General features: G+C 45.4%; 1 long non-coding RNA gene across 1 annotated transcript in view; it reads left to right on the top strand.

Moving 5' to 3' along the window:
• Positions 1-14,107, top strand: part of LOC120407185 — a 32,931-nt gene extending 18,824 nt beyond the window's left edge. The window contains exon 3 of the long non-coding RNA XR_005599830.1: positions 13,886-14,107. This is a non-coding gene — a long non-coding RNA (uncharacterized LOC120407185). The remainder of the gene's footprint in view (positions 1-13,885) is intronic.
• Positions 14,108-14,669: the final 562 nt, after the last annotated feature.

Genomic DNA, 14,669 nt, shown 5'->3' with positions numbered 1-14,669 from the left:
TCCCATGCACACTCTGAGCATGTGATAGTGTGGGTAGTGTTCTACCCACTGGTGGCTTATTTTAGTAGTGAGAAATGTGTCCGGATTAGAACATGGGGAGAACAAAGATTTGGGAGTGTGAGTTGTACTGAAGTATAGATGCTTTGGGCTTTTCTGTTTTAAACCTGGCCTTACTGCTCTTACTCCCTCACTGTATATCACTCCTGCTTTGGTCATGATCTCGCCTGGAGTGGCTGAAGGACTGACAGAGTAAATGCCGCAAATGCTCCCAACCCACTGCTTGCTGATGGGGAAACGCCATTACTGCAAGTGGTTGGGGTTCTGCTTTTGGCTTTTCACGTTTTGAATCACCGGTAGAAAACCTTTTGTGCCTGAAATTTATTACCATGTCACAGCTGTTCTGAGACCTACTGAAATGTGTTAATAGTCTTAATTCCAGTTCCTAATAGACCAATGTCCACATGACTGGCCTCACCATCGCATTCAGCATTTTCTGGCACGATGTAAGGATCAGCAGAACTTGAATGCAGGCCTGCAGTGCTACGATGTAACCCACATCTCCACACTGCTACCTGGCAACAGCTGTAACCTGCCTGCTCCCTGTGACCCACAATCGGCAGAGGTTGCACGCCATGGGAAGTGCTGCCTCGAGCGATCTGACCGTGGTCTTGGCAATCCTTGACTGACAGCACAAACACACAGGAAGAGGATGTCCTGGCCCCAAGCAGTTTACAATCTAATTTAATTTCTCATCCCCACCTCTCCGGGATGTGTTAAGTGTTACACCTCGGCCTCTCCAACTGTAAACTGGGGATATCGTGCCTGGCTTCTCCAGAGGTGTGCAAGAGGAGGGATTGGTCCTGGAATCCTCAATCCCACTTCATACCTGGGTGAAGTAGCCAGGGACTGTTGCAGTCTGTGTGTTCTCCCAAGCCCAGGGACTACTCACATCTTGGGATGGCCTGGGTTTGCAGGTCACTGCAAAGGGGGTGGGGGAGGAGGTGAGGCTGCAGCCAGGGGAGACTCTGCAGCTACCCACTGCAGTGTAGAAGCAGGTGCAATTCCCAGGGTGCTCCTGCACCACCCCCAGTGCAGGATAGTGCCTGTGTGACACAACTGAATCCTACATGATTCACCTTAGGGCGCTGAGGGAGAGATGCTTTGGGGATATGAGGTCTCCTCATTGCTAAGATCCAAATGGCTTAAGGCCTGATCCATTGTGGAACTTCACCCACAGCTGTAGCAAAGCCCCACCCTCTGGCAAGGGCACCATTTCAGATTTTAGTAGGAGAGGCAACTTCAACTGTGATTCCAGGGGCTCCTTAGGCACTTGAAAACTCTAGTTTTTTGGCAGATAACTTAGCAGTCAGCTGACAGGAGCACTGTATCTAATTTGTATATAAAATAAAGGAAATTAAATAAATATTAGACCCACTCAGCTCTAATACTAACATGTTCTGACATCTTGTGACAAGTCACTTAAGGGACATTGGTTAGTTTTAAAATTTGAATGTAGATTCTTTCTTGTTACTAACTCTGCAGATCGACAGAGACCCTTCAGGACTCCTGGGTTCTATCACAGCTCTGGGAGGGGAGTGGGGTCTAGTGGGTTACAGTGTGGGGGCAGATACATCTGGGTTCTATATAAGAACATAAGAATGGCCATACTGGGTAAGACCAATGGTCCATCTAGCCCAGTATCCTGTCTTCTGACAGTGACCAATGCCAGGTGCTTCAGAGGGAATGAACAGAACAGGGCAATAATCAAATGATTCATCCCCTGTTACCCACTCCCAGCTTCTGGCAAACAGAGGCTTGAGACACACAGAACATGGTGTTGGCTTTCACAATGTCCCCTGGCAAAGAGTTCCACGGGCTGACTGTGAAGAAATACTTTCTTTTGTTTGTTTTAAAGGTGCTGCCTATTAATTTCATAGAGTGGCCCCTCGTTCTTGTGTTATGTGAAGGAGAAAATAACATTTCCTTATTACATTTTTCCACACCATTCATGACTTTATAGACCTCTATCATATCCCCCTGAAGTCATCTCTTTTCCAAGCTGAAAAGTCCAAGTCTTTTTAATTTCTCCTCATATGGAAACTGTTCCATACCTCTAATCCTTTCTGTTCCCCTTCTCTGTACCTTTTCCAAATCCAATGTATCTTTTTTGAGATGGTGTCATAGGTCTCACCCCCACTTAGAGCTGTTGGGTTCCAAAATGGGGACCTGCACTGGTTTCCCTCTAAACTAAAAATCCTAGTTTAGATCTGGTAAAAGCTGCCACCACCCAATCAGGTACGTGGATTGGGACACGGTCCTTCCCCAAAATCCTTGGGGATCCCAAGAGCCCCAAATCCATGGAGTTCTTACACCCAGGAGAAATAAACCATTCCCCCCTGCTTCCTCCCCCCTCCCTTTTCCTAGGAGAGATACCGGGATTTAACTACAGAGGGATGCTTCCCTCCTCCCCTTTTCCTGAGAATCCACCCAAGGAAAGATCAACCAAGTTCTTTACAGAAAAGATTTATTAAAGACTAAAAAGAAAGTAACTGTCTCTGTAACCAAGCTGGAACAATACACAGGGTTTAAACTTATCAATCTCTGGAGAGAATTCCCCCTCCTTTCTTTCTCAGTAAAAGCAAAGTAACAGCAAACAGGAATAAAGAATTTCCTTCAGCAAACACACAATTGCAAATGTAGAAATCAAATTATAAGACTAATCTGCCTTTCTAATTAACACTCACTATTGGATAGTAGGAACTACTCCAGGAGAACTTGGAGACATGACTGGCCTCTCTTAGATCCAAAAAGAGAACTCAGAGCCAACAAGGAACACAGACAAAGGCTTCCCTCCACAGAGATTTGAAATTATCCTGTCCCTTGATTGGTCCTCTGGTCAGGTGTTTCTCAGGTTACTGAGCTTGTTAACCCTTTCCAGGGAAAAGAGACCTTAACCCTGATCTGTTTATTTATGACAGATGGGTTGACCAAATCTGCATGCAGTATTCAATATGTGGGCGTACCATGGATTTATATAGAGGCAACGTGATATTTTCTGTCATATTATGTATCCCTTTCCTATTGATTCCCAATGTTCTGTTAACTTTTTGACTGCTGGTTCACATAGAGCAGATGTTTTCAGAGAACTATCCACAATGACTCCAAGATCTCTTTCTTGATGGGAAACAGCTAATTTGGACCCCATCATTTTTGGGATTATATTTTGTCATGTGCATTACTTTACATTTATCAACATTGAATTTCATCTGCCATTGTGTTGGCCAGTCACCCAGTTTTGTGAGATCCCTTTGTAACTGTTTGCAGTCAGCTTTGATCTTAACTATCTTGAGTAATTTTGTATCAGCTACAAATTTTGCCACCTCACTTGCCACCCTTTTTCCAGATGATTTATGAATATGTTGAACAGCACTGGTCCCAGTACACACCCCTGGGGCACACCACTAGTTACTTCTCTCCCTTCTCACCATTTATCCCTACGCTTTGTTTCCTGTCTTTTAACTGCAGTGTCTGGCAATGTTTTCAGGATCATCTAACGATTCTTAATTTAATTTAACGACCAGCCTTTTGTTATCTTAATCACCCTGCCTCTGTTTATTACAAACTCCCTGCCCCAAAGGCAGAAACTGTGAGCACAGAACTCAGCACATATCACATTAAAGCTGTGTTGCAGTTAAGAGCGCCATCTGGGGCTAGGGCATGCACTAGGGTGACCAGATGTCCTGATTTTATCGGGACAGTCCTAATTTTGGGGTCTTTTTCTTATATAGGCTCCTATTACCCCCCTCCCCCATCCCGATTTCTCACATCTGCTGTCTGGTCACCCTAGCATGCGCTGTGAGCAGACCTCAGGTACAAAACTCGGGGGCACGAAATGTATAAAGCCCCCACATCCTCCCCAAATGGCACCCCTGCCCTCAGTCCCCTGACCTGTGAAGATGGTGCATGATCCTGAAATGACATCATGATTCTCCTGGGGCTATACCAGTCATCCTCCTGGCTCCCGCACCCGTTACAAGATGATCAGCAAGTGACAGGTGTGAGTTTCCACTGTTCCTCTATCCCCCACTGTTGCAGCTGTTGAAGGAGGAAATGATACGGGGTTGAGGGAGGCTGTGAGAGGGGGAATGTGTAGATTAAATAAACATCCACTGCAGAGTGCTGTCCAGGAAAGGCCTGTGAGGTGCCCCTCTCCCTCTCACACTCTCAGTAGAAATATTTTCAAACATTTGTCATCCCCACTGTTTTGTATTTGCCTATCATTAGTTCTAATTAGTAACATCTGTATTCCCAGTTCACTTGGCTGACTGAATAATTCAGCGGTGCTTACACGCCTACTGCCAGCTACAACATGACAAGGAGCTGTTCCTCCACAGTCCCGGTTCTTTACTCTGTTCACTGCAATCATTCCCCCCTGGTGCATTCATCTTGGTGCAGAAACCCTGAAAGTCTTCTGAGATTGCTGCACAAGAAGCAGGAAGCAGCTTTCAATGCTGCCTTCCAACAGCTTCTCTGACCCAGGGGATCCTACAGGTAGTCACAGCAGAAATAATTACAGGGCCTCTATTCTTATTATTGTTTGTTAAACCTGTGTGAATCCAGTTTCCGTGAAAGTTGCAAGACTGGTAGCTCAGAGAGTGGTATCATTTGACCAGCTATGGCGCAGGCAACTGAGTTTCTCTATGCTTCTCAACAACCCCAGCCCACATAGGAATGTGAGGATAATAAAGTCTCATTTGTCTGTTTGGTTCTTGGCCTGCACGGTTGCCAGTAGCACTGGTTGAACATTTTCTGTTGAAAATTTTTCCCCCGGGGAAAATTGGGTTTTTGATTCAATGAAAACGTTCACTGAAAGAATGTCTGCTTTCCACAGGGCTTGGCCGGTAGCTTATTTTTATTTAAAAAAAAAAAAAATCTAAGGGCTAGTCTACACTTACCAGCCGGGTCGACACAGTGAGTTCGACTTCTCGGAGTTCGAACTATCGCGTCTAATGTGGACGCGATAGTTCGAACTCCGGAAGCGCCGCGGTCGACTCCGGTACTCCACCACTGCAAACGGCGGTGGCGGAGTCGACCTTGGAGCCGTGGACTTCGATTCCGCGGCGTCTGGACGGGTGAGTAGTTCGAACTAGGGTACTTTGAATTCAGCTACGCTATTCACGTAGCTGAATTTGCATACCCTAGTTCGACCCCGCTTCTTAGTGTGGACCAGCCCTAAGATTTTTGGTTTTTGGAATTTGGGTTTTTGACAAAAATTAAAATAATTTTTGTGTACAGTTTCCATGGGGAGGGGAAAGTACCTAATTTCTGCTCAGCCCTAGCTGCCAGTTGTGATGGTGTTTCTGGTCAGCTAGGAACTAGATTGAGACCACCAAACTCATTTCATATAACACAAGCCATAGGCCAGTCATCAGAGGTTCTTTGTCCCATCAGCAATCTCCAGAGCCATCTAGTCCTTGTCACTAGCCTTTTCTTAAATCTTAAAAAGCTATTAAAATTGTTGGAATTTTTCACTCCCAGCTTGTCCTGTTGGAATTCCCCCCCAATTAGCTTGGAGAAAGGATCTGGAGCAGACTGCTGTATTCTTCTATTTTTGTCCACACCACCACATCCTCCCTTCACTATATGGCCCCGCAGGACCCACTGGGCCAACGTGCGCTCACGTTTACGCTGGGCCCTGTGGCATTGCATTGGTGTAACTGGGAGCAGGATTTGTGGCTGTGATTGCACTGCTCCCCATTTGACTCCCGTAAGAAGTCTCTCTCCCTTGAGTTCAGACTGACCAGTCTAAGGGTATATCTACACTACCCACCAGATCGGCGGGGTCTAGTCTAGACGCGATAAATCGACCCCCAAGCGCTCTCCCGTCGACTCCTCTACTCCAGCACCGCAAGAGGCGCAGGCACAATTGATGGGGGAGCGGCAGCAGTCGACTCACTGTGGTGAAGACACCACGGTGAGTCGATCTAAGTACGTCAACTTCAGCTACGTTATTCAGGTAGCTGAAGTTGTGTAACTTAGATCGATTTCCGCCCCCCCCCCCCCCCCAGTGTAGACCAGGCCTATGTTGTTTAGGACCTAATCCTGTCACCTTCACTATTTCCTGTGGCCTGGGGCCACACTGCAGCCTGATGAGCTGTGTGGCGGCACCACTTTTACTTTGCAAACTTTGGACCAGAGCCTGCCTTTATTTTCACCAGTGTAAATCCAGAGTAACTCCACTGACATCAGCGTTCACCAGTGTAACTGAGTCCAGAATTTGGCTCTAAACATTCACATCTTGATTCCGTTTTGCCTGTCTTTGGGCCTGGTTGTGAACTCATTTACCCCAGTTTAAATCAAGAATCACTCTACGGAAGTCAACAGAGTTACACCTTTGTGAGATCAAAATGAGGCCTTTTCTGTCCACCTTTTTCTGCTAGTTCTTGTGTTTGGGTTGCTGCTTTAACTGCCCTTTGGTCCTCACAAGCTTTTTAGCTTGCTCCAATGTAACTGTTAGGTTCTTTCAGCACTTCTCCCTGTGTTGCTGTGGAAACCTCATAATCTTGTGTGTGTGTGTGTGTGTGTGTGTGTGTGTGTGTGTGTGTGTGTGTGTGTGTGTGTGTCTACTTTGCTAGGAGTTGATGGAAATATCACTGACAGCTCTATCTTAGCTACATGGGTCCAAAGCTATGTATTCTTTGTCTGATTTCTGCGGGCATTTCCTTTTAAAATCTGATACACGCCAGTTGTACCTGGTGACTTTTTTTCACTAGGCAGGGGTGAATCAGTTTGGAACAAGTTCATTTTAGGACTCGCCACTCGAAGCTTCACCCAGAACTCAAAACAAACTTTATTTTGAGGTCTAAAAGGGCTGAAGTGCCCTCCTTTCCACTTCTGTTATTCATTCGTATGTATATATTTCTGGGTTCTGTCTGGGTCTCGAAGTGCATACCTCAAGAAGGCTGTTCTCATGGTTTCTCTGGTCCCAGTGAAAGGCTATGAAATCTTGCAAGAAAGCTCATGATCAGATGTACAACCCCAAGATTTTCAGAGAAATTTTGGATGAAAGACTGAATTATGCTTATCTGAGACTCCAAACCTTTTGGAGTTTTTCTATTGCTAGTTTTCAGATATCAGCTACTGACAAAGATTGGATGGTCTCAGGAGAATTCAGCCATCCTTAGAAATGCAGGAACTGCCTACCAGTGGAAAATAGGCAATTTTTAGTTTTGGATCTCACCTGGAAGCCAGACCTGCATGATGAATGCACATGCATCAGTTTGTATCTGAACCACCCTGAAATTTCATCAGAATCACCCATGAAGTTCATATCTGAGGCTCTGGGTGGCTCATCTCTAATTACAATAAAATGTTCCGTTTATTAAGTAGTATAACAGGCACGGATTACATGAATGGAACCAAAGTTTCTCCACTCCCCAAACTAGAGATCAAATGATTGCAGAATCTATTTCTGATCTGATCTTTTTATTTGGCAATGGTACCGATATTATTGGACAGTTGTGTATCAGCTCCTGGTATCAGTAATGCCTCCTTTCCCTTTTCCCCCCCCTGTCTTTTAAATTAGCATGTAACCAACGATCTCTTAGCATTCAATCTGAAGGGCTTCCCAGCAGGCATGGTACAGCTGTTCCTTGTGGCAGCCTGGCTTCAAATGTAACGTATTCAGACCCTTCAGTACGCAGCCTGCGTATGTGGTCTTTTTTTCCAGGCCATGGAGATATCTGGATAAACAATGCTGTGGCTGACAAATGGATTGCTCTATTTCTGGCATGAGAGAGTCAAATTAGACAAGAGAAGGAAAGCTAATAAAACTTAATCACGGCTGTCATTCAAGATGAAATCTCCTAGGAAAACGTGTTGATTTCAAATATCTACATAGATTGTCAGTGGAATTGTCAGTATAGTGGAAACAAGGACCTGGAGCAGTAAAACTACTCACTGGGGTATCAAAACCCCATCTATATTAGAGTAAACTCATCACTTTCCTGCGGTTTCGGGTCTAGACTGCTACTGACTTCCATGGAAGTTGGCTTAGGTGCCTGGGGAGGAACAGGAAAAGCACAACACCTATTCCACCACAGCACAAGATCCAGATAAGACCAAATGCTACACTACCCCCTCCTGGGTGGAATTGGATCTGCTCGGTTGTGTGCCACAGGCTTTATAATGTAAAGTGCATATGGATGACCGCCTTTAGTTAAAAAGGGACGGGCTTATGCTTCTAGGATTCCAGCATACACACACAAGCGGCAGTGAACTTTGTTACCCTTTTGGATGAAAGGTTAAAGGGGGGCAGGGGGCTATATAAACCTAAGACAGCGTAACTAATCTGTGGTCATTTCGGTTACCAGAGCTCACAGGTTGGTGGTGTCAGCAGAGTTGGAATTTGGAATCTCCTGCCTGGGTTTTGGAACTGGAACCACTTGGGCTAATGGAAAGGCTGAGCCTATGGCACAGCGTTGAAGTGCTAATTTCTGACTCTGTCCAGCAGAAGGAAGTAGTGGACGTTACCACTTGCTAGTTCATTACAATTGCAGTATAAAATGAGTGAAATATAATTGATTATACATGGCTAGTTTTGAAGCAATTGCTATGAGCAGCTGTTGTTTGAGAGTCGCCTAATTGGCACATTTTAGTGCCCTCTTAATTCTGTGCCATGTAAGAAGTTTCAACTGTAGCAATATACTACTATTTAGTAACATGTTTAGTGGGGTTGCGGGGTGATTTAGTTGGGGTTGGTCCTGCTTTGAGCAGGGGGTTGGACTAGATGACCTTCTGAGGTCTCGTCCAACCCTAATCGTCTATGATTCTATGAACTTTCTAATCGCACAAAACCGAACACCTTTGCCCCACCCCCTGCCCTGCCCCTTCTCTGAGGCCCTGCCTCCCGCTCACTCCATCTCCCCTCCCTCTTTCACTCACTCTCCCCCACCCTTGATCACTTTCCCCAGGCTGGGATGGGGGGAGGGCTCTGGCTGGGGGTTCGGGATCTGGGGTGGGGCCAGGGATGAGGGGTTGCGGTGCAGGAGGGAGCTCTGGGCTGAGGCTGAGGGGTTCGGAGTACAGGAGGGGGCTCAGGGCTAGGTCAGGGGGTTGGGGTGCAGGCTGAGGGCTCTGGGAGGGAGTTTGGGTGCAGGAGAGGGCTCGGGGCTGGGACAGGGGGTTGGGGTGCAGACTCCAGACAGTTGGTGCTTACCTCAGGAAACTGCTGGAAGCAGCTGGCACGTCCGGCTCCTAGGCGGAGGGGCCAAGGGGCTCTGTGCACTACCCGCACCCGCAGGCACCCCCTCCCGCGGCTCCCATTGGCCACGGTTCCCAGGACATGGAAGCTGCGGAGCCGGCGCTCAGGGTGGGGGCAGCACACGGAGCCCCTGTGGCTGCCCCTGTGCCTAGGAGCCGGACATGTGGGCCACTTCCAGGAGCCATGCGGAGCCAGAGCAGACAGGGAGCCTGCCTTAGCCCCGCTGCACTAACGACTGGACTTTTAGCAGCCCTGACTGGCGCTGCCAGGGTCCCTTTTCGACCGGGGATTCTGGTCAAAAACCGGACGTCCAGCAATCCTAATGTTAAATCAAACCATGTACATACAAAACTTTCTCTTAATTACTTAAAAGCCTGATCATAACGTTCATGTTCTTGTTTGCATCTGTGTCTTTTACCTTTCTGCTTTATGCATTGAAATACCAGTGATTGTTAGGTTGTCATTTTGCATGTTATGACTGCACTGGAGCTAGAGAATTGGTGAGAGAGACCAGCTTTTGAGCTTACACAGTTCTGAAAAACGTACTCAGGCCATGTCTACACTACCACTTATGTTGGCAAAACTTATGTCACTCATGGGTGTGAATATTCCACTCCCCATAGCAATATAAATTATGCTGGCATAAGTGGCAGGGTGCACAGCGCTATGTCAGTGGGCGAGCGTCTCCTGCTCCTTGTTGGGGGTGTTTAATTAAGTTGACAGGAGAGCTCTCTCCCGTTGGCACAGAGTGGCTACACGAGAGATCTTACAACAGCACAGCTGCATCGGCACAGCTGTGCCACTGTAAACTCTCTAGTGAAGAGAGAGCCTGAGACTGTCAAAGCTAAATATATAAGCAGTTAACGTATATTTCAGGGTGAAGTGGGCCATTAACACCCCAAGCGGGGAAGCAGCTGGCGGGAGGAGGGTTGTTGGTGGGTTAATTGTAATAAGTCATAAATCCAGCTTCTCTGTTCAGTCCATGATTTTTAGTGTCTAGAAAAGTTATAAATTTAAACTTCCAGGCTCATCTTTTGAATGTGTTGTGAAGGTTTCCTTTGAGGATGAGAACTGATAGGTCAGATAGAGAGTGATCACTTTGTGAAAAGTGTTCACCCACAGGTGATAGGGTGTTTTTGTCTTTTATTGTTTTCCTGTGTGAGTTCGTTTGGGAACATAGTGATTGTCTGGTTTCACCCACATAGTTGTTGAGATATTTAGTATACTAGGTGAGGTACAGCACATGTAGTTATAAGCATGTGTGTTATGCGGATTGTTGATCAGTGTAGTGGACACGTCTGCAGGTTTTGCATCTGTTGTTTTGGCAGGGTCTGGTGCTGCTTTGAGTTGGTGTGTCCTGGTCTGTGGGGAACTTGCTTCTGATGATGAGCTTGAAGAGGTTGGGGAGTTGTTTGAAGGCCTGAAGAGGGGGTTCAGGAAAGGTTTATTTCAGGGTAGGGTCCCTATTGAGTATGGGTTGTAGTTAAAACAAAGATCAGAAGCACCGGAAAGTAAAATGAAAGACTAAGGAATAAGCAAATTTCTAAAATGAAGCACGTTTGGAACCAATTTCTTAGAGCTTCGCTATGTAACAGATGGAAACTGGTTACGTATCACAGTGCAATCCACGCTGAGCACCTGTTGAACTCCTCTGAGATCCTGAAGATTAATTTTATGACAAAGTGAATCTTAATGTGAAAGGACCTTTACTTTTATGACCCTGAGAATGAATGGAGTGTCACCATTGCCACAAAACTTGCTAGGTTCAGTAAAAGCGTTTATTGGGCCCTTATCTTAAAACACAGCCACAGTTTACTGATCTGAAATGATCAATCAGCCTAATTGCATCTGATATTTATTAGACTGTAGCTGCTGTTTAGCCATGGACAGCTGAACACACTAAACTTATCAGCTGGGTAATGGTTTTCAGTAAATGAATCACCTTCACAGAAGCACAAGTGGTGCCAACAAACACACCCTCAGAATGTGTTAGGTAGACCGGTGGCTTTGTTCAGGTTTTGAAGGCACAATAATATGGAGCAATAAAAAAAGCTCCTGGACCAAATACCACACTGCCTTACATCCTATGCAACCTGTCTGAAATCAGTGGAGTCTGATGGTGTAAATCAGTGCAGATTTTGGTCCATGCAGCACAGCATGTTGTACAATTAAACCCTTTTCTCACTAGAATTGCACAAAATAGAAAAGTTATTCCAAATGGTGCTGTTGACACTTTAAACCCAAACTCACCCCTCTCTTATAGTCACTGTCATATATATTCTAGGGAAGCACTTCCCAGCCCTTTCCTCCCTGGCACCCAAAATCCACTTGTGTGTTTTTGCCATAAGCCCAGTCCCACAATCCTTTGCAGCCTCAAGGGACTGTGGGAATATGTGGCAAGACAACATGGCTAGATCTTATGGGCATGCTAGGGACAAGAGATTTGTGGGGTACTGGGAAATGATGCAGGGCACTGCTGTGTGGGGAAGATTTCATTGTGCCCCAACAACCATCCCTCTCACGAGCCATTTCCAGCCCACTCCCCCTCTCTAACCTAGTCTTTAAATCATGATTCGGGGACTTCAGTAACTCAGCCAGAGGTTAGGAGTCTATTACAGGAGTGGGTGGGAAAGGTTCTGTGACCTGTAATGTGCGGGAGGTCAGACTAGATGATCATGATGGTCTCTTCTGGTGTTAAAGTCTATGAGGTGGAAAACCTAATTGTTCTGACCCCTCCTGCTCTGATAGGGGGACGCATTCAATAAGCCAATAGGCTATTCTCATCTCTAATGTCCCTGAGCCTATCTGTCATTATTTCATGCATGGAACTCTCATGCAACCAATAGAAATTGTGCATATCTGTGGCTAGTTACAGTCCTGTGATTCTGCTATGGCATGTAAGTAATTTTCATGACTAATAGAACAGGACATCACAGGCAAACAAGGAAACTTGAAGGAAGACAAAAATGGAGTGGATGGGGGGAGAGGGAGCGGAAAGGGTTGTCTTGAAGGGGATAGCTCCTAAAATAGAAGAGGAGAGCACAGGATGGAGCAAAAACCTGTGCTCCATGCCAGCCTTGTGAAATGGTAACAGGGCTCTTTAGAGACTCTGGTATTAGGGGAGGGTGAGATGTTCTTTGTAAATGGCCACATAAACTGTGCGGGTCTGAGGAGAAATAGCTGGAAACAGCACACATGCCTGTTTGTGCTGCTAATGCTCGGGGGGGAATTGTTGAAGAATAGTTCATCCATGTAAAAATATGACCCACGCTAGGCTGCCTGTGCTAGTTAGGTCTGAGGCGACTGGTTGTGTAAATGCAGGTCGTGCAAATGATAGGTGCCTGGGGGCAGCTTTCAGTTATGCACACAATTTTTCCATAATTTATAAAACTTATGGAGAGCAGGATACATGCAAATTGCTCATTGGGGTCCCAGTTACTCCTTCCTCTTTCAAATTCCTTTGCCTCCTTGTGGAAATGCCTCCGGTTTCACTTTATTTATTTTCTGACTTGGAGTAATTCCATTCTCAGACAACAGGGTTAGATTGGAGAAGGACAAGCCCTTTTTGTTCTGAGTGTTTTACAGACATTAACTCAGGGTAACAGATTCATGGATTTTTTTTTTAAGGCCAAAGCTGGCCATTAGGATCATCTGATCTGATCTCCTGTATAATACAGACCAAAGATTTCAAGTGATGGAGAATCCACCTCCTATTTCCATTTAATCAATTTCTCTGTATCACAGTCAATAGTAAGATTAAGAACCAATATTTTTCTTGCTCTAATCAAGAAAGCTCTCGCACAGCCAACTTTTTAATAAGAATAAGGCAACTTCAGTAAAAGAACTAACCCTCTTTGCAGAGGGATGTACCTTAAAGCAGTGCACTAGGAGTCAGGACTCTTGGGTTCTTTTCCCAGCTTAGCTACTGGACTCATGTTATTTCAGCAGGTCATTTCGCTTTTCTTCTTTGCTTTCTCCTCTATACAACAGATGTAGTAATATTTCATTGGCTTGATTAAATAATGCTTGTAAAGGGTTCTGAGATCCTTGGATGAAAGTTGCTTTATCTGTGTGAAGTACTGTAATTGTGGAAGCCCTTCACTGTAGCATTCGCTGCTATGAGCAAGGTTCTGACTTGGTCATGAAATTAACAAGGACATTTGAGGATAAGGAACATTTACTGTTCACCTGTCCCGCAGCAGATTTCTTCCTCTTCTGGGAGAGTTGCATTAAATTCCTGGAGGGAAAAAGAGACTCCTTTTGTGCAGCATAGTGGGAATGTTAAGGCTTCAGGAATATAGGCGTTTCAGATGCGTGCTATACGTGTGGTCCCACTATGCACTATAGGCTCCAGTAAGGATAAAGGGAGCAGGTGAGTAAACTCGGAATGTTCATGCTTTTGCTAAATCCAGTTGCTAATGATATTGGACCAAACCATGCTCTGAGACCTTTACAAGCTACGGAAGTCAATGGAGCTCCAGGGGTGTAGCCAAGAGCTGATTTTAGCTCTTTGCACAGCAGTCTTTTTCTCTCTTAAAAACGACCCCTTCCTTAAAAAGAGCAATCCACTAGCCCAGTCAAAGATTTGATGTTTCATTACCACATATTCCACTTGGCTTGCAGTTGGCTTCCATGTCTGGGTGATCTGAGGCTGCTTGGGGAGCACCAAAGTATGCTCGGTTTCAGTGCAACTCAGCATGTCACGGATGCATCCCCCAACTGGAATGAAATGAAGACATCTGAACGCCTGTGCAATGCAAGGACAAGACATGAAAGAACACTGCCATGTTTCATTAGTCGGTGTTAGAGATGTTAATAAATAAGATGCATCATGTTGACTCCTCACTCCAGGGTCTGTGAATGATGAGTTGTGTCAATGCCCGTTAGGATCAGGGACCTATTGTGCTGTAAAAAAAACACTTAGGAAGACATGATCCCTGGTCCAAAGAGCTTATGATTTAATTGATGATGAGGCACATGGTTAGAGCTGGGCAAAAAAAGCAGTTTCAGGTCGACCAAAACCAATCATGAATTTGGGTCAAATGCAGTGAACTGTTTTCAGCCAAAAAAGGGGACAGGGAGAGGAATTTCTAAGGAACACTTCCCTTGACATTTTCTAATGAGGCATTTCACCATTTTGTTTTGAAATGACATTTTGTACATGCATCCGACGAAGTGGGCATTCACCCACGAAAGCTCATGCTCCAAAACATCTGTTAGTCTATAAGGTGCCACAGGATTCTTTGCTGATTTTGTACATAGAAACTTGGTTACATTTAACTTTCAAAAAATTGTAAAAATACACCCAAAAATGAAACCCAACACTTGGTTTGGGGTTTGACCTGGGGCGATGTTTTGTTTTGGTTTTTCATTTTGACCACTGAGCCAAAAAATCAATGAGCTGCCC

Source organism: Mauremys reevesii, linkage group 5 (genome assembly GCF_016161935.1).
Source record: "Mauremys reevesii isolate NIE-2019 linkage group 5, ASM1616193v1, whole genome shotgun sequence".
In the NCBI taxonomy this organism is placed as follows: Eukaryota; Metazoa; Chordata; order Testudines; family Geoemydidae; genus Mauremys; species Mauremys reevesii.
This window is presented reverse-complemented; position numbering and strand designations above follow the sequence as displayed.